Source organism: Lonchura striata, chromosome 4, assembly GCF_050655825.1.
Source record: "Lonchura striata isolate lonStrDom1 chromosome 4, ASM5065582v1, whole genome shotgun sequence".
In the NCBI taxonomy this organism is placed as follows: Eukaryota; Metazoa; Chordata; class Aves; order Passeriformes; family Estrildidae; genus Lonchura; species Lonchura striata.
The window spans coordinates 39,574,721-39,594,920 of NC_140706.1; the positions used below are offsets into that span (position 1 = coordinate 39,574,721).

At 34.3% G+C, this 20,200-nt stretch overlaps 1 protein-coding gene across 2 annotated transcripts in view; it reads left to right on the forward strand.

The window, feature by feature from the left end:
- Positions 1 to 17,449: 17,449 nt before the first annotated feature.
- Positions 17,450 to 20,200, forward strand: part of FSTL5 (follistatin like 5) — a 375,292-nt gene continuing 372,541 nt past the window's right edge. For both annotated transcript variants that reach the window (XM_085578843.1, XM_085578845.1), the window contains exon 1: positions 17,450 to 17,605. The gene's annotated coding sequence lies outside the window, so the exon portion shown is untranslated. The remainder of the gene's footprint in view (positions 17,606 to 20,200) is intronic.

Genomic DNA, 20,200 nt, shown 5'->3' on the forward strand with positions numbered 1-20,200 from the left:
GGTCAGCTTTTACAGTTAGAGCTGTAAAGCAGATATTGGCTCAGATAGTTCCATTGTATGGAGCAGATCTACCCCCAGTCAGTTCTCAGACTATTATCCCAGTGAGAGTCAAGGAGGTCCAAATTGAACCTTTGGTCCTGGGGTAAAAAAAATGGTTGGGAGACCCCCATAACATATGGCCCTGCACAGAAGCTCCTACTGACATAAAGGTGTGGAGACAAGCAGACAATTTGGTTTACAGGCTTCTTTCCTTGGCTTCCCACAGCACTCTGCAGAATCCCTATGCTGTTTGCATAACAGGTCTGAACAGGTGCCAAAGCTTCTAGTGCATCTTACAAATTGGCAACAAGTTAAGCTCTGCTGCCATCCAGACAAATTATGCCCTAGTCCAACATGTACTTCATCAAAGGCTGTTTTTCATTATCTCATCCTCAGTGGGAGATCAATAGAAACAACAATGTTAGCAAACACTAGAGCCTAAAAGATGTCAAAAATTTTAATCATTTTTATTTTTTAATTTTATAGACCCTTAAGTACAGCATAAAATCTTGGCTACAAAATAGGTCTTATGATTCACTGATGAAATTTATTTAGGATTATATCCCTGTAGAGAGGTTAGTGTGTGGCCAGACTGTGCTACTAATTACTTACTCTGAATATTACCTCACATTCAACAGGCACATAAAACATTATGAATGTAGGCAGGAAACAGCTAGTGGAACAGAATCCAAAACTGTCTCAGACTGTTTTGGAGGTTTTAGATTCTGTTAAATTTATTAATATTAAGGAAAATGCTACTAATATGGACCAATGCATCAGAACTGAGATTATGAAATATATCTGAGGTTTCAGAAATATTCAATCTAATTGATATCAAGGAGGTATCCAAGCAAACTTTAATAAAGTGGGCAAGAACAACCCTAACTAAGGTAAAATAATGAAAAACTGGAGGCAAATGTAATAAAAGCCAGATAGTATTTATTTCAAATCAGATGTAATATCTTATTGTGAATATTCCTGAAAGTATAAAGTGATGCATTAAAATCAGAAGAAATGTGCTTTTGAAAGCAAAACTACTTTATCAGTAAATTTATCAGTGATATAAAGGTATAACTAACCTGGAAGAGCAGCGGTCATATCCCCTTCTATAGCCCTTGCATTGTTTGCATGCATCTTTTAAATACAGACTTTGTAAAATATTATCTTAGTTTAATACAATTTATGGTTTTAAGTCAACTTTTACTACTGGTACTCTTCACAGTTTTGCCCCATTTTACTGTTACTCTAGTGTTTAATTATTTTTTTTGCAGTTTTCAGTCTTTGATCTCTTACACTTATTTTGTTGGTGTGTGAGGAAAGAATGCTGTGAATTGATATACAGCAGATGTGCTTAGGAAATAATGTAATTGTTCAGCTATTTCAGCAATACTTTTATTTTTCCCCCAGTGTACAGTGGTCTCTCTATTTGGTGTCAGAGCATGAATACATTAGGCTTAAGTTGGGTGTTTACCACACACCATTCTGAGTATGTGATGTCTCTGTGAGCTGGTGTGCAGATTATTTGCACAATAAATATAATTAACTTTGCTAAACTCCGAAAATTGTTATGACAAATACTCTTGATATTATCCCATTTATTTCCTGTTTTAATAGAAAAAAAAAAAATCATGTAGAATTTCCTGAGGTATCAGTCTTGAGAGAAGGAGGCAAATGGCTTTTCTTTAACATCCATTACTTTAAAAGAAAAAGAGATGTCTGTTGTATTGATTGATATATATTCCTGTTCTATAAATCTGGAAGATATGTTACAGGAAATTATTTTTTTTTTCTATAGAGACTTTTTAAAAAAGACTTTAATAAAAAGAAATGTTTTCATGAATAAATACCCATTAGATATATTGGCTCTTTCCATGTTTAAGGCAGTCATTTCCTTAATGGAAACAATTAGCTTGAGCTGTTACTTTGTTATTGCACCAAAATTAAATTGTTTTAGGGCTAGAGACATTTGAGAGTCTGCTAGGGGAAACCTGGTGTGACCGTGTGAGTGCAGGGGTGTAGCTTCCATCCCAGCTCAGGTCATGCCAGAGTGGATGCTGGAGGATTGGGCAGGCAGTTGTCCTTAGCAGTGTCTGTGCAGGCTCAGCATGCATTAAACACAGGAGTTTCTGTGGCTTTGGGACTCACCCACAGTACACTACTGATGTGCTCAGTGCTGCTGAAGTTGAACAAAGGCTTTGGGCACCGTGGTAGAACAGTCTCAAGGAATGGACTGTCTGTTTGCCCAGGGAAAGGACTGCAAGCATAGGAACTAAATCAGGGTCACTCCTTGAAAACAAAAGTTCTTGTTTGGAGCAAAGCAAGAAACAGAATAAGTAGCTTATTCTGTATTATCAGTACCATATAAGATTGATGAAGAGTGCTTGAACTGAATAACTGAATTAAAAAAAAAAAAAACATTTGTTTTTTCAGTCATTTGTCTTACATGCTCTGTATAGATCAGAAGTGTGAGAGTAAGATGCTATAATTCCATTAAGAAAACTATTTCCTAACGTGCTAGGGCTGGCTAGGATGGGCTTAACTTTCTTTATAGCTACTTGTAAGGTGCTGTCCTTTACATTAGTGACTAAAATAGAGTTGACTCTGGCAAAAAAATCTTAGCAAATCTTCTATGGAAATAACACATAAATCTTTCTTGTTTTGATTATGACTGGAAGTCTCAGCCTACATAAATAAATAAATATATATCTTGGTCTGTCATGTGTTATCACTAAGAATATAATAGATTCTTTTTCAGAAAAAAAGGAAAATTGAAAATTTGCTCTCATAAAAAGTATACTTTTCTGTATAACTACTCATTTCACATCAGGGAACTATCCAGGTGTAAAAAAATTCAGTTTTTGATTTATTTTCAAGAAGAGCAAATACATTGCATTAAGACAAATAATTACCCAGTTACATGGGATTCAACAAATAAATATAAGAAAAAAAAAGAAAGGAAAACTCTTGTAGAGAGCACATTCAGTAATTAATGAGGAAATTTGTGCGTCAAAGAAGCAATAATAGGTTCAAAAAATTTCAATCATCTTATCCATCTGCCAAAGCATTAAAAAAGTAAGTACTTTAATAGGTTCTGGAACCTATCCTTACCAAACATTTGTCATTCCATCTGCAATAAAATTTTTTAAGAAGTATTTTCTTAATTAAGAAAATTTTCTTAATTAAGAAAATACTCATTTTATATTCTCACAGATGAAATTGAGAAGATAAAAGCTGTTTGATTCTTTTATAAGAAGTTGGAAATAATTCACTTGATAGTTTAGAAAGATAAATACAAACTGTGTAAAACTATTGTGTCTGATCAAAGCTGAAAAGATGTATATTTTCTGAACACAACCATATTTTAGCTAATTATGGAAATTGACCAAATATAAGTATAAATATTATGCAGTAAAACTGAATTACCAGTTTAAACACTGAGTATTAATCTACTAGTAAAGAATTTTCATTAATATTCATGTTTCTTATCTAAAATTTAAATACAAATTTATCACAAACCACACTTGTATTGCAAATTTTCCTTTAAGAATTTGTGTTATGCAAAGACTTCTGTATCTTGGAAAATGTATACAGTCCAAGATCTTTTCTTCATGTTTTAGACTTGTATTTGTTCTAAGTTGTAAGTAACATATATAGCTAATGTAAGGAAAATAGTTTGAAAAGAAGGCTATACATTTTGCAGACAAAAAATCAGTGTAACTGAGTAGAATATACCAGTTAGTATATAGAGAAAGTGGATTTTTGGCATATGCAAAATAATTATTTTTTGGTGAGATCCTTATATTTAAAAGTTCTGTTGAAGAATGTAGTGGCACATTTAATTTTATTTAGAAGTTAGGCATGATCACCCTGTTGAAAATACTAAATTTTACAGTGGTCTCCTTTTCCTGTTTTAAGAGCTTAATGAATAACACTAGATTTGACAAGTACTTTGCTTCCTTTTTTATTTTTTCATTTTTTAAATAAAGAAAGAACCCAAAATTCAAGATGAGTAGTTAAGAAACAAATAGCAGTCTGTAAAAGTAGTGCAAAGAGGTTATTTTAAATGATATGTTTCCAGAGTATAGCTATTGAGAGTATATCAAAGGCATGATGCATTTTTCCTATTAATTTACAGGTTATATTTTACAGAATTATCATTTCCCACTGCTAATTCCTCAACAGCTTTTTTGCTTTACAATAAGAATCTTAATGCTGAGTAGCTCTTCTATTTGGAGTGCTGTGTAAGCAGTACTTTTTCTAGACTCACTTCCAATCCCATAAATCAGAACTTCACCTGCATTCTGCACATTTACAGTATCCATTAGTTGGATAATAGAATATTATCTATCTTAGGTAATAGAAATGTATATAAAAAAATCTGTGAAACTGGACTTCAGAGATAGGAATTGCATTTTTCCAGTGTATTTGTATTCAGTATTCATGGCTATTCCTGTAACACAATGCCAAACAACTCTCTTTTCAGTGGAATCAGAATGGAACCACTAATTTTGAAGGTTTATAAGTTTATTTTCTGTTTAAACAATGAAACTAAAAAGTTGAATAAAAATTACTATTTTTAATAATACAAAAATTTGGAATTTTTTTTTGTGTTCTTTACTAAGCATGATTTTGTATTTTTGCTGTGAAGACTTATTAAAAATATGCATTCATACATAATAAAATGGAACATTAATTTCACTTGACTGTATTATGCAGGTTATGGGACAATGCTTGTTCATACAGATGGTGATCAGGGAGAAATACATGTTAAGAAGAATTCCAGTTCTTATTTTACAGTTTTGGTGGTTTTAAAATCCTTATCATGATGTTTATTATTGTGATCTGTGCCAAGAAACCATACAGAGTTTTTTTTTCCAAAAGTTCTGTAGGGAAGTAGTGAGTGGGTTTTGATTGGAATCCCAAGGTCAAGATAAGCATTTCTCTTTATTGCACTTTTCCCCCTAAGAACACCTTAGGAGGAGCTTCAAGCATCTCATTAAATGGCTTTAATACAACTGTTTGTGTCAGGTAGTTGATGTATAATGGATGCTATGCTTTCTGTAAATTAGTCTTTGTAGTAAGTGTTTGGAAAATGTGTCAATAGAAGTACTGGAATTAGTAATGACTATTATTCATAAATTTACACTTAGAGTTACCTTGTTCTTATTTAGGACCTTGATGATTGAACTTAAGCATTTTTAAATACTAAGCAAAGTTTTTTCATAAATAGGTTGTCTGAGGATTTTAAAGGATCTGTTTACAATGAACACAATTTTTAGGAAGGTGATTGATTCCTTCTGTCTGAATCAAAGCTAGAGAAGTCGCTTGGCTAGCATTTCATTTATTTTTAGAGGGAACCTCTAACATGAGAACAAAGTATGGAGGAATCCACTTTAGGAAGGTCTACTTTTGAATTATGTCTTGCATTAATAAACATCTTTGTCACACAATAAAAATCTTTTTCACTTAAATAGCAGCCAGGAATTCACTGTAGTGGAGATAACTCCATCTTCAAGTCAAGACAGTCATGGAAGGCAATTTAACAATGAAAATCAATGATGTTCTTCTGATAGAAATTCTAGATCTGGAAGGTGTTGATAAAAGTAACTATAGATTTGACTAGAAAATTGCTTGAAGCATCAGAAATATGGTGCATCTGTTTCTTTTTTTTTGCTATTCTCATTGTTTTTCTGAGGTGTTTGTTAGCTTAAAGCATATTTATGTTGTCGGAAATATTTTGTAACCCAATTTTGTAACCCATACGAAAAGGATTTCATGGTGACTCGCATTTGAACCCTGCCACTAGACAGAATGAGCTTGGTATGGGCTTTTATTGAGTGAGCTCTCTCCACGAGTCTTTTGCTCTGAGATCTCTTGGAAGTCCTATTGTCTCTACATTCTGAAATCTTAATAAAAAAGGGTTACTGGATAAAGTATATTTTTCAATTGTGCTTGTCTCAAAGAAAATAGTTTCTATCAGCTGTTCCAAACAACATTCTTTAGACTTTTAATGATGCCAGTCACATATGTATTTTCTGCCAAAAATGAAAAAAAGAGGGAAAAGAGACTTGATAATCTGGGCACTGACGCTTTAATGAGACAATTCTCTGTAATCATGCAAATAACTATTTGGCTGACTATTTTGGATGAAGTAGCTTATTCTCCACCTGCTAAATGGTAAGCCAGCGTGGCACAAAAGAGGAATTCTTCCTACTTTGTGTCATCAGAGTTCAGTGGAAATACTGTGTCACTGATGTTGGCATTTTGCTTTACTGATACTCAGTGGTCTTTTTTCAGCTAAGCTTTCAGCTCCAACAAAAGTGCCCCTCAGAACATTCACTTTTTTTCAATTAAGGATAAGCTAATACTAACATAAGACTATAAAATTATTGACTCTTTGATGTGTCACATAGAAGCAATTATAATTGTTCTAGTTTAATAGTCAAATAATAGAAGAGACTAAATCTCTCAGGACTCCACAATTTTTTGCTCATGAGGATTGTCTTAAACCATGTTGTACATTGAATTTTCATTATAATCTATATCATAAGGCTGGTGAATTTTTCTGGGCTCTATACATTAGCTTTCAAGAAATATCTGCAAGATTTTTTTGTAGTCAACACTTCCACAACAGGACATACATGGAAAGTCATTCTTCTAGTATATTTAACTTTTCCTATTTCAGAAAGTTTTTGCTAATATAGAAAATAAATATATGAAAATATATTTAAATAAATATGAAAATACAGAAAATAAATAGATGTTCAGATGTAGGGGTCTTTTGCTAACACTGCTTAGATATGATTTATGGCTTGATATAAGCTGTGCTGCATTCAGTTTTGTGTTTTGTTTTATTTATCAAGTCTTGTTTATTAGAAATTACTAACAACTTTGGAGAGCTATTCTTATCTAATCTAAAACACTTGCTTAAAATATTTTACTTCATTAGAACTTCTCTCACTATCCCAGTTAGAGTACATTTGAAAGCTGTAGGCATATAGCAAATACATATTCCAAATAACTGTAACAAAACACAGTAAGCTATCTTGCCTTCTGTGCTCTAGTAACCATCCAGCTGCCCTTAGCTTCAGACTACAGCAGTTCCTGATTAAAAACCTCTGTATTTATGTTTCAAACAGTTTGCTCCATGGCAGTGTGCCATCTCTCCCAGGGGTAGGGGTGCTGGCTGGAGTGCTGCTCTGCTGCCTTCTGTCTATTCCCTCTCTAGCTGGCTATGGAGACCAGCAGTCTGGAGAGCAGGCAACAAGCTGGGACTGCCATTTGCCGTCCTGGTGCTGCATCTACTCTTGAGATGATGGAACTACCGTCCAAGAAAATAGAGGTTTTTAGCCTCTTCTCACTTCAGAAAGGTTAGTGCTATTTTGGTAAGGCAGCTAGGAAGCCTCTCAAGCAGCCTAAGTATGTACTGCAGCTAAAAGAAGCACTTAGTTTAGCCCCACTTCTGTGCCATCACTTTTCTTTTGTTGGCACAAGCTTTTGTGCAGCTGTGTGTGGAAATGTGTTAGGCCAAGAATCCTGTTAAAGTTAACACAATCAAGAAAACAAAATGAAATAGTTACTTTAAAATCCAGCTGATAGATCAGGCCTGATAATATTTACAAATGCTGTGATCAGAGCTTTTCCAGAGGAGAATTATTCAGCACCATTCATCATAAGTATTTTCAAGATGAGACCTTGTTAGGATGCCAGGTCTCATATGACCTGCTTAGATCCTAAGTAGTGTTCATGAAATGAATGATAAGCCTCCAATAGATGTCAAATCTTTTAAATATTAAAGGGTATATTACATTAAAGGGTGTACTCAGCACCAGATGTAAAGAGCAGATTTTAGGAGAACCGTGAACACTGAATAACCTGTTTTTATGTTAATTAATGTACATTGTTCCTCTCTGAAATCACATTCACAAAAGAAAAACCTTTTAGTACTTCACAGGAAAAAGCATTAAAAGCCTTGGAACACTTCACAGGCTAATTGTTTGGAGCATTTCACACTGTAGTTCTACTTTTTCATTCTTTGTGAATCAGTAAATATGATTTAACAGATGTGTTTCCTTCTTCGTAATATTTTGTAACACTGAAACACAAGCCAGATATTTGTTCATGTACAAATATATATTTTTTACAAATAAAAGTTTTTGTATTAATTTTGGATCTAATTTTACAAGAGAATACTCCTTGTACTGTAAAGAACTCAGTCCAAAGTCAGTTAATATTCAACTCTATATAAAGCAGATATCCCATATTTACCTTATATAGAGTGTACCCAGACTAGTTTACACACATCATTCACCAAATAAATATTTCATCAGATTTCTTAGAGTATCACCTTTCACTGTGCTGTTTGTGTTGTTCATATCACAGTGGGGTGAGTTCTCCATGCTGTGTATATTAATGAGAAAGATGGAATGAAAAAAAGGCATCCTTTGGTATTTTTCAGACAGAATTTGGAGTTACCTGAAAAGATTTTAATGCCCCCATTTAGATTGGCTGCTCTGCATCATCACGTGGAAGAAGTAAGATGGCCACTGCATAAGGGTTTTGGTTTACAAAGTCCTATGATGAGTTTATAATTATTTACACCTCAGCTGTCTTATATCCAGCCGGCTGTAAGCTGTAAGGGCCTGTTTCAAAGCAGCAGATTTATGTTTCTTGAATGCATATATGACAGAAACAAACTCTGACCATGCACTTGGTTGAATTACTCCCTTTGTCATCTACAATCTTTTTCATTAACGGTGGTCTTCAAGACAGGACTTACTGTTACTTTATTCTGACTCATAAATCACAGAATATTCTGAGTTGGAAGGGACACACAAGGATTATTGAGTCAAACTCTTAAGCTAACAGCCCATACAGGGATCGAAACCACATCCTTGGCATCACTAGCACTCTGCTCTAGCCAAGTGAGCTCATCTCAGGGTTGAGCAGCTCATGAGTGATGAAAGGAATAGGGGCTAAAAAAGTCTTGATTACTCATGTTTTCTGAAGTGAGAAAAATATTCAGACATGAGCTGTGTAGTTCTGATTTCCTTGACTATGTTTTTAAAGAAATTGTTGATGAATTATTTTAATGATTTATACTTATCCCAACTAAACAAGTATCATATTTTGTTTTTTAAATAGCTACAAGTTCCTCTGTAAAAACATAGTATTCCCTAATCAAGAGACTTTTGTAATTCAAAATTCTCAAGCCTGAAATGTCTCTTTGTTTTTCCAAAAAGCTGCAATTTTTAATAGAACCTATTGGCATGGTTTTGTTATTTGCTGGACCAACATTACTGAAATTTGCTTTCAGTAAAGATTTTATTTTTGAAGATGGTAATTAATTCCCTTGCTATAATGCCTGCATTTCAGTGAAATAGAATTTCATTACTTTATTGATCATCTGGGAATGAAGATAGCAGAAAGAGTCCCTATTTTTCATGACTGAAAAGCTACTGATATTGTTCAGCTGGTGATGTTGGGACGGATTACATATCATTAAATTGTATTTTTGAAACAAAAGATAGAAATGCTATTTTAGATACTGTCCTGAATTTCTGCCTCATTTGAGTTTTCAATGTTAATTAATGCCATCAAAGCACACACTGACAGGTAGTGCTAGGAATAAGGAGGGTTGTAAATATTTCCCAGGTACTGATGTGACTTGACTAAAAGTTTTGTGATCTTTCTTTCAAGTTCATAGCTGATAACAAGCTCAGACTCCCAAAATTATTGGGAGTTCATTGACATTTTAACTGCTGATTCCATAGGATTGTGCACTTATGTGGTTTTCAAAAGTTTCACCTTCAATTTAACGTCAAAACAATATCATGACTAATTTAAATAAGTTTACCAAGCTGCACCATGGACAGCTGTTGTTTCACAGTGTCATTCCAAGAGCTGGTGTGAAGAGCTGCTGGGCAGTCATCTTATGCTGAGTTATTTCAGTGTGACCAGACACCTGCTGGCATCTCAGATAAGAATAGGAAGGTCTCAAATGGCCTTTCAAGAACAGCACATCTGCAGAAAAGCCCTATGGCTACCTCCTTGTGTTTTCAGACCTTGTAATTCCTAGAAGAAAGAAGAAAAAGTTAATCATAGAACTTTAATTGGGAAAAGCCATAACATTGGAGACAGTAAAAAATGTAATTCACTAGTGGTTCTCTACAACTTTCCCTTCCAGAAAAATTGTGAGGTAGCTCAATTAGTCCTGCCTCTCCAGGGTTCAGGATTTCTAATAGAAAATGCTTTGATTCTTCTTGTTGTTGTTTTGTTGTGGTATTCTGTTTTAAACAGAAATTGAAATACATCATTTGTATGCAGATTGTGGTGGAATCCAGACTAAGTTTATACACCTGGGAAGCTGCAAAGTGGAATGCAAAAGGGAGAGAACTGCAGCTGCCTGGTGCTGTGATCTCCTCTCTGTAAGGTTGTGCTCTTTAACATCCTGCTACTACTTTTTTCCTCCTGAGTTAAAACAAGGCAGTGAGAGAAGGCTGCACACATTAGAGGCAAAAGTGAGGTGAAAAGGGCAGAACGTGCTCCTGATACAGCCAGCAGCTCCATCCAGTTTTTTCTATTTCAGAGTGGCCTAGGAATACATGACGTGAATTTCTCATTATAACTCATAAAATGTTGCTGACTTGAAGGCTGGCAGATTAGTGGTCAGTATACCATTCCAAAAAATGCACTTTTTTTCCTCCTTGCATCCCTTAGTTGACTATGCAAACATAGAAACTAAATAATTCTGGTTCTGAGTGCATTCAGAGTTACCTATAACATGCTCTTGTAGAATCTGAGCATTATTGAATTCCATATTATTACTCAGCTTTTTTTTTTTTTTAATACAGAAACTCAGCTGTGATAAAATTGTAAACTTTCATTTAATTATCATGGTTTTCTCCTGTGACAGTTCTTTAATGCCTGAAGAGCAACTCAGGGAGACACCTATGTAAAAATTTTTAGCTTTGACATAATATAACTAAGGAATGAATACTGATTTATATATAAATTCTGTTTGAAGTTCTCAGAAAACCATACTCCAGTAGGAAATATATTGCTAGGAAGTTTGTCATAGAATCATAGAATAGCCTGAGTTTGAAGGGACTTTAGAGACCATCTAGTTTCAAGGGACAACTTTTACTAGACCAGGTTGCTCACAGCTCTGTCCAACCAGGTCTTAAACACTTGCAGAGATGGGGTTTCGAGACATTTTCTGGGCAAACTGTGTCAACCTTACACTGAAAACTTTCTTCCTCAAATCTTATCTAAACCTCCTCTCTTTTTGGTTGAAGACATTCCTCCTTTCCTGTCACTATATTCTCTTGTAAAATTCCTTCTCCATCTTTGTAATGGTATTCATCATCATGTAGCATTTAAAATTCACAGCACTGACTACAACTCTCATTATAATATGTGACATTTCATGTTTGTACACATAATAAATTAATTACTGGTGTATGTTTAAATTGTAAAAAATGTCTATGATTTTTCATGACTCTTTGCTCTCTTTCCTGCTCCTTAAGTGTGCACCAGTGTGGGAGAAATGTAATTAGGAAATTACTAAGTCTTAGTTAGCAAACTATATTTCTTAAGAAATCAACACTTCATAGAGCAGAGTGATTTACTATAGAAACCCAAAACTCCTTGTGAGACCTGTCAGTAGTGCTTTTGTCTCAAACTGCTGCCTCTTACTGCAGGCAATGAAATCTAAAGATACCTGGGTTATCTTCTCTGCTGGTTTTCTTTAGAACTTTAAAATATTCCTTTTTTTGTCCTCCTCTTCTGAATAAATGTAGATGTATATCAGCTTTTCTTTCTCACAGTTTGGTTCTAGTGACTTTAATTTTAATAGCAGATTTAGTGTGGACCATTTTTAATGCCTAGTTATCAGCAACATTTTTGCTGGTTTCTGAATCACTGAGACAGCTGCTTGCACAGTCAACCTGAGAGCTGTCTTTAAAATCATACATCCTTGACATGTATAATTAACTAGCTTGGAGGAGGATGGTTGACTGAAAGCTGCACTGGCTCAGGGAAAAAGCCCATTACCTGGCACATACTCACATAATCTAATTGACCTAGCAAAGCAGGAGAAATGAACCATGCTTCCAGCTGCTTCTCCTGCCATCTGTGGCTCTCCTTTTACTGCATTTAATGTTTCCAGTTTTCCCACACAAGTGTCAAATACCTTTCTGCTGAAGCTTTTTCTGCATTTTCTTTTTGACAGTATGTAATTGTCCACCAGGAATGAAGGATAAGAGGACCAGCTTTCAGAAGGTGGGAAATAGATTGAGGAGTTTGAGGAGTGGTGTTGACAACAGATCTGCAGAAAAGCATGGAATGGATGACATTCTTAGAAGCAGAAAGAAACCCCTAAAATATTTAGAAGAACAAATATCACTTCAAACTATATTGACCATCTGAATTGGGGCTTTATTGACTAAAAGTCTCTAATAATATGAATTTATTTTAATTCAAATATTAATATGTGTTTTGAAAACCACAGATATTTTAAAACATTGAATCCAATCCTTGATTTAAGATTTTTTTTTTTTTTAAGTAGGTCATGTACCTCATGATACATCATGAGCTGGAAATGTTTATATGCTAGTAGAAAATTTGGGAAATGTTTCAATTGAACTTCTTGCAACTTGGTATAACTTGAACACCTAAAATATTTTTACCTTAATTTTGTGGTTTAGAAATGGTATTCCCCAAATTAGTGCTACCACTAAAAAGCCCCCAAAACCCAGTCCCTGCCCTCCTCTGACAGAAAGCACAAAAGTCAGAGGTCATGGGCTCAGGCAAGAGCAATACACTGGAAACAGAAGTGAGCTACAACAGTAACAGCGCCATTATTAATGGCAGAAATATATAAAAAGATAGGGTGAGTCACATGTAAAAATGCTCACTGCACACTTCAGGTGACAATGAGCAATGGGAAACAGCTTCCCCCTCCCACCTTGGCCTTGTCAGAAGTAAGTGTCCCTTACCCCCACCCCTGGAGGTGGTAAAAATCCAGCCTGGCTATGCCCACATGGCTACAGCTTTGCCCTCTCATGGCTAGTACAAAAATTTCACTCTTGTCCTGGCTGGAACCAGGACAACCAAGTATATGTTTTCTGTTTGAAAACAGGATATATTATAGTGCAAAAAAGAACTTTAGTCTTCATGGAAGCATACATGTAAATTACTGTTCTGAAATATCTTCACAGATTCAGAGAATATTCTGAGTTAGAAGGGACCCACCAGGACCATTGAGTTAACTCTTAAGTAAATGAGAAAATAGTGGCATTGCACACATATATTAGAAAGGATTATAGTAAAAAAAAAAAAAAAATTATGCTTTTGTATACTTACAGATATATTGTGCAAAGCAAACAGAAGTCTAAACTTTGTTTAGCATGATCTCTGCAGAAAGGAAATTTTAGAGCAGGATTATTTGAAGGAGTAAACCATTCCTACAGATATAAAATTGCTGAGATATGGTAATTTAATCTTCACAGTAGATTCTATAGTAGACCTCTCACTATCTGTGCTAGACAAGATCTAGAACAGTAGATATCTTACCTAGAACAGTTTTGCAGATTGTACACATGCTACAAATTTAGAGGGGTACTATATTCTCACTTGTTCTAATACCACACAAACAGCACTTGCTGTTCCTAATTTCATAACCCTTCTTCATGTGAGGAAATGAAGTATGATGGATCTGTTCTACATCTTCACATCTAGCAACATGTAGGGAGACTGGAAAAGTGGCTAGAGAAATAAACCTGAGCTGATAAAGTCAATTCATGCACATTTCTGTTGAAGATGTTATTGTAAGTTACTGGACAAATCCTTTGAATCCAACCTATCAGAGTAGAAATGAGAAAAAATGTAAAAGGATTCATTACTTCAGTCTTCCAATGTCATTAGGTGAAAGAAATGTTCATGGTTGAAAGAAGTTACTTCTAATTTGTTTTTTATTTAAGGCCACATAAAAAATAGTGACTCAGTCTTGAAAAATGTGTTACTATACTTTGAATCTACAAAGAAATATGTGCAATAATTTAATGGGAAAAAATGAAGAAAAGTTCTCATTATTTTGCCTTGAGCACAACATCTCAGCATCAGACAAAAGTAGAGTTGCTTTAAGATTGCTTCCTAATAGTAGCTACTGTATTAAAATATTTTAAAATTTGGTTTTTATGTTTACTTGTAAATGTGAATTGTTCTCTACAAAGCATTAAATGAACTGAATAAATGAAGCATCTATGAAAATAGAAAACATTTTCTTTAGTTATTTTCGTTAAAATTAAGTTCTCATTTCTAAGGAGTTAGTTTGATGTCTTGCATAGCAAAGAGGGTGTACTGTAATACTAGAGTGTCATCTAGTGAATGACTTGGGTGAAGGACAAACCCTCAGCAGTAGTCAGACTGTCAGACTGAGAGTCATGCTACAAGAATAGCTGATTAGACAGCAGGGATACTGATAGCATTTTAAAACTTTCCTTCAGATCAACACTGAACACCAAAAAAGAATTGTTGGACAACAGTACTATTAAAAGGAAAAGGATAATTTATCATTTACTGCTTCAACATGATACATATCTTTCCTTAAGACCTTCTTATCTTGTGTGCTAAAACAGTTAAAACTTCCAGTACTCATAGAATAAATGTGAAGTAAATTACATTAGAAAGTTAATTAGGATATTTCTTTTTCTAAATCAAGCTTAACCCTTATCTGAGTTGTTGAAAACCTTAGACATTAATTTGCTTTACTTAGGAAAAAATAAACAACTGTTTTCTGCAGAAAGGTCTGGAAAAGACCCAAAACCAGGGAGAGTATTTTTGTTGAGGGATCTTTTATGCTTTTAAAAAAGTTAGTTAAATTTTGTAATAGTCTATTTTGATAACTACGCCTGTATGTTATACCTGCAGTGGAGTAAAAGATTTAAGGTGATTGTAAGTTCTGTATCTTCTCATTGGTATTCAATATACCACTGATTTATCAGGAAAGATAATCAGGAAATACTTACAAAATTCTAGCTGTAAATTACTATTCCTGCTAAACAGACAATTTAGTTGGCAGAGGTATTCAGCTGCTCGGGAAGAACAGAAATCTATACTAGGCAGTAATTCTTAATAATTTTTATCTTACAGGCAGTTAAATATTAGAGATGGGGGGAGGTAGGTGGGAAAAAAGGATATTTTGAGTATCATGCCTTTATTTTTAGTCACACCAAAATAATAAATTTTAGGTTCTGATTTTACATGTGCATATAATATGTATTGATAAAGAGCTCTAAAAAAAGCACTAGTTGACATTTATTAGACTTCTAATCTGAATTTTTTTTTTAAAAATTAATTGTAATGAAATTAAATTCTCAGCTGAGACACCTCAACTGATAGCAAATCCTATTATTATCCTGACCATGAGAAAGGTTTATCTGATTAATTTCATCTGTTCTCTTATGTCCTTATTTGTAATAATTCCCTTTCCCTTTCTCTAGGTTCCTTTCAGTTATAGATTCCTTTTTTAAAGTCAGTCATATTTTTTCCCCAATGCTGTTTGCCTTGCCTATATTTTATAGGCTACCCTTTCATTTTTAAAGCCATCTGCTTTTCTAATATTTTTGCCCCTAGGTACCAGTTTTTAAAATTAGTGTAGTAGGGGAAAATAGCAGCAAAATACAGTAGCAGTTGTGGAAATAAAAGCTATTAAATAAGAGAAATGAGTCTCAGTAAAGGATTCAGGACTTTTCATGTGGGTTTACTGATACCAGTTACAGGTTCAACACCATTCTGATCATCTGAAGCATGGAAATGCTATGCTTTGAAAGTCTGTGGGCTTGAGAATACGCAGAAAACAGAAAATTAACCTTTTCTGATAAATGTAATGACCCTGGTTTTTTAAATCTTTTAGCTTGTCTTTAGGTTATGTGTGCTGATTCTGAACCTTTCAAAGTTTTGTCAAATTGTTTCACTAATTATTCAAACTATGGGCAGTATTTTGATATCATAATATAAAGTCATATTCTATTCTCTGTGTAATATATGGCTATGAAACTTGAGCCCTAACTTGGTGATGCTGGAAATACCTTTTCATAATTCAAGATATTAAGATTCTTTAGTTCTCTCACTTTATTCATGAAGGAACATTTTTTTTCTAATTATGATCATTAAGGATCATCCCTCCAGAGGGAAGGTCACCCTTGCACAATGCTGACAACAGTTTGTCCTCTGCTATTTTTCAGACCATTTTCAATCCATGTTTCTTATTGTAATGGCTTATATGTGTAGTTATCATCTCCTCCTTTAGGGAATGTAGCTCTCTTCCAGTGTAACAGGCAAACACTGTGCAGCCATACATTCAGGTTTGCCTAGAACTGAAAAGCAAGATTTTAAATTTTACTATTAAACTCAGGCATAAAACACAGGAATCTAGCTCTAAACCAAAATACACTCTGAGTGCACTGTTAGGGCCATGGTAGCAAGATCTATCATACTATACTGCCAAATGGCAGACTTCATTCCTCTTCCTAAACAAAAACCCACATAGCTTCTCTGAGGTTTGGTTGTGCATTCTTTTCCCTTAGTGCATTGTAATTAAACTTGGAATATTTTAGGTATACCACTCTACCCATTTTTCTTGACATCTGCCATATAGATTGCCATCTCTTTAGAACAATTGCAATCTATTTACTAGTTTCTTTCTTACGGTGCTAAGTTTCCAACTATATTTTCTTTTATATGCTGGCAGCATGCTCAGAACTGCATTTCCTGCCTGTTAACAATCTTTAGAAGACAAAGAATTCTCTGGCACTACACAGAGACAGCCCTAGTTCAGATATCTATGGATCAAATTCAGCGATTCACTGCCCCAGTTGTGATGTCTCCCTGGAAGTCCTGCAGCATTCGGGACCACAAGGCCGCCGTGCAGTAGATGGCCTTCAGCAAGAGGCAAATGCTGAGCAGAAACACTTACATTACCATGACATGAAGTCTTTGCCAAAACAATGAGATTAAAACAAAAAAAAAAAGACCCCATTTGGAACCATTTTGATGGGCTTCCATGTTTTAGTATTAAATCATAAGCTGCCTGTGTTAGTCGGCTAGATTGTCTCCTAACTTTTTCCATCTGGCCATCAACTGGCCCATTAGTCCTTCTCTGGGACAAATAACTGCCAGGTTTTCAGAATTAGGAGCCAGATTATCTTTCAACAGCCATACTGAGCCCTCCTACTTACCCAGCTGTCAGTACTTATGGCAAACCCTTCCCAGCTGCTTGTGATGGTAGCTACATATAAATGAGATTGATGCCATTGGGTTGATATCCTGTTGTGTAGGTTGTGTCTTGTTTAATTGTCATGGGGTGGTAGGCAGTTAAGGATCTTCTGGAAGCATTTGAAAAGGAGGTTAAAAACCTCCTAATCCAGTTTGAAGCTACTTGGGGACTGAGGAGAGACCAGCAGGATAATTTTCTTTAAGAGGCCAGTGGCTGTGCTTCCAAATAGCTGTACCCAAAGGTTGTGCTTGCAGGATCAAGTGATCATGAACAGCAACTTTCCTCTAGGTAAGTGCCACCTATCCCAGTGAGAGGGGGTATGCTTGTTCACAGAGTTTGTTTTTCCCAGAGAAATAGCTCCTGCTCAATTCTTGAAATAGTTGTTGTTTCTAAGTGTGTGTGAATAATCTTGGCTAGTTCATGAAAATAAGAAAAATGTTGTTTTAAATTTCACCGATTTTCAATTATTTATAGTTAATTGCTTTTAATCACCACTCCAGGTGCAGTAGTTGCTCATCTTGAGCTTGACTCCACATTTATATCTGTTTTCAGGAAACTGAGATGATAGAAATGTTAAAACAGATTAGATTCAGAATAAAATTAAAGTATCATCATTAAAAAAATCTTCCAGGGTATATGATCTTTCTCTACTAAACCAGATTGAAAATGCCCCTGTGGTATGTTGATGATGCAAAACCCAATATGAGAAAACATGAAGAAATAATTAGTTTTAATTAAATGTTTAATGAGAATTTAATTAATGGCTTCTACTTATAATACTTAAATTCTATGGTGATATCAAACATCTGAAGTGCTACAGATTTGAGAAAAAGTTAATTTTCTATAAATAAATTAATTTGATTTCTTTGAACTATGCTGCTGTTTGAAGGAGACTTTGTTCTGTTGTTTTTTAGCATAGAAAAAGAGAACTGTAAATAATTTTCACATTTTTTTAGACAAAGTGTAATGATGATGGCACTTTCATGTCTTCACCCTTTACTCTGGTGACCACTTTGTTTAAAAAAACCTGGGCTCAGCTAATTAGTCTTCTTAAGAGAAATGTGCGTTATAGTCTCAGTGGGAAATGCTGTAAAAAGAGAAGTTGCTGAGTTGAATAAACACGTTATTTAAAATATCTAATTTTCTTCTCTGATCTGCACACAACTTTTCCAAATGAAAAATCATCAAATCTATATTTCTATACAGTATTATGGAGATTTTTTTTTATGCAGTAGAAAATGATGCTGTTAAACTAAATAATACCTTAGAATTGCATTTGAGGAATTGGAAGGAAATGCATTTCACTTTCAGCAATACTGTCAGAATTAAAATTCATACAAGGGACTATATAAGATACTTTGAAGTTTGAGGTCCTTTAAGCCTTGTGCCTTTTCCTTATGGCTGCCTAAGTCATGTATACATATGTACTGTTCTCAGTTTCAGCTGGAGTGATTCCATTTCTTTGAAAGCTTTAGTGAAAAGCTCACAGAATTATGTTAAAAGTGTCCAGGGTTCCTATTTTTTTTCTCCTCTACTCCTTTTCCCTGTAGAGTAACTTCCTGCATCAAGTCTTGTGAGTAGTGTTGGTGCAGCTATTCCTGGCCTTGGTGTCGAGCTGCAGAACAAGCTTTAAGCTGAAGACCTGCTCCTCTTAGGATATGTTTCTGCAGCTGAGTTTTGAATACTGCCAATATCTTTACAGGAAGATATGCTGTCATGTGCTCTATGTTAAGTATTTTTAAGCGTGTGTTGAGCATAAATTTGGAGTGGATGTCTCCTGAGGTCTTTCCAACCTCTATAATGCTGTTGTCTGAGGAGTGTTGCTTCTGGGGAAAAAGTTTTCATGCTTTGTGTAATATTTGTATTTTTCATAAAGACTTGAAAATCAGTAGAGTGCTTAAATTTTTTTATTTCTAATAAACAGAACACCATTTAGAAAAATGGATACATACATTTCAGTTTATGTAGTCAGAGAAACTATTTTTCAAACTTTATCATTGCTTTTTATTTAACAAATCACATAAAACTAAATACATTTTGGCTGGTTTTATTTTTAACTCATAAAGGAAGCTTGATGTGATTGAATAATGGAATACTCAGTTAGGATTTTGTTTGTTTGTTTTGCTACATTAATTGGTTTTAGCCTAGAGGTTGTAAACATTGTATTTAGACATTTTGCTAGTCTAATATGGGAGGCTCTGCACTCAAAGGGTTCATGTCCATCAAAATGCTTCAGATAGATGTCAGAAGGAAAGCGTATTTTTCTCCAAGAATCTAGAAGTATCTGAGGAATTTATGTAATTCAGATTACAGTGAAATATGCATTAGTGCATCTGAAATACATCTTAGTACGTATTTCCCACATAGACTTTTTTCTTGTTCTATATTACATATTTCATATTACAATATATGTAATATATAATATTACGTATTTCATAGCATCTGTTTAAAATATTTGGATTTTCCTTACCCAATAGCCTGAATTATTTAATATCCCTTACAAAACTAAATAGCCTCAAAGTTTTTCTTGTTTTTCAACATGTAATGATAGCCTTATTGAATCAAAATTGATCTCATGAGAAATACTTTAATCAAATCATTTTCCAAGTGACTTAAGCAAGAAATACAAAGAACATCATTTAAATCATAGAATGATTTCAGTTGATTGAAACCTCCAGAGGTCTTTTGGTCCAGAGCCAAATTTAAATTCAACTTTTTGCTAACGGAATTTGAGCCTGACATTTATTATTGAACCTAAGCAGCAGACTATTCCATCTAGTCAAAATAATGACCAAAATGTAGCATAAATGACTGCTTATCAAGTATGTATTGATTTACACAAGCTAGGAATGATGACTTGTGCATTTTATTTTTTTTAATTTG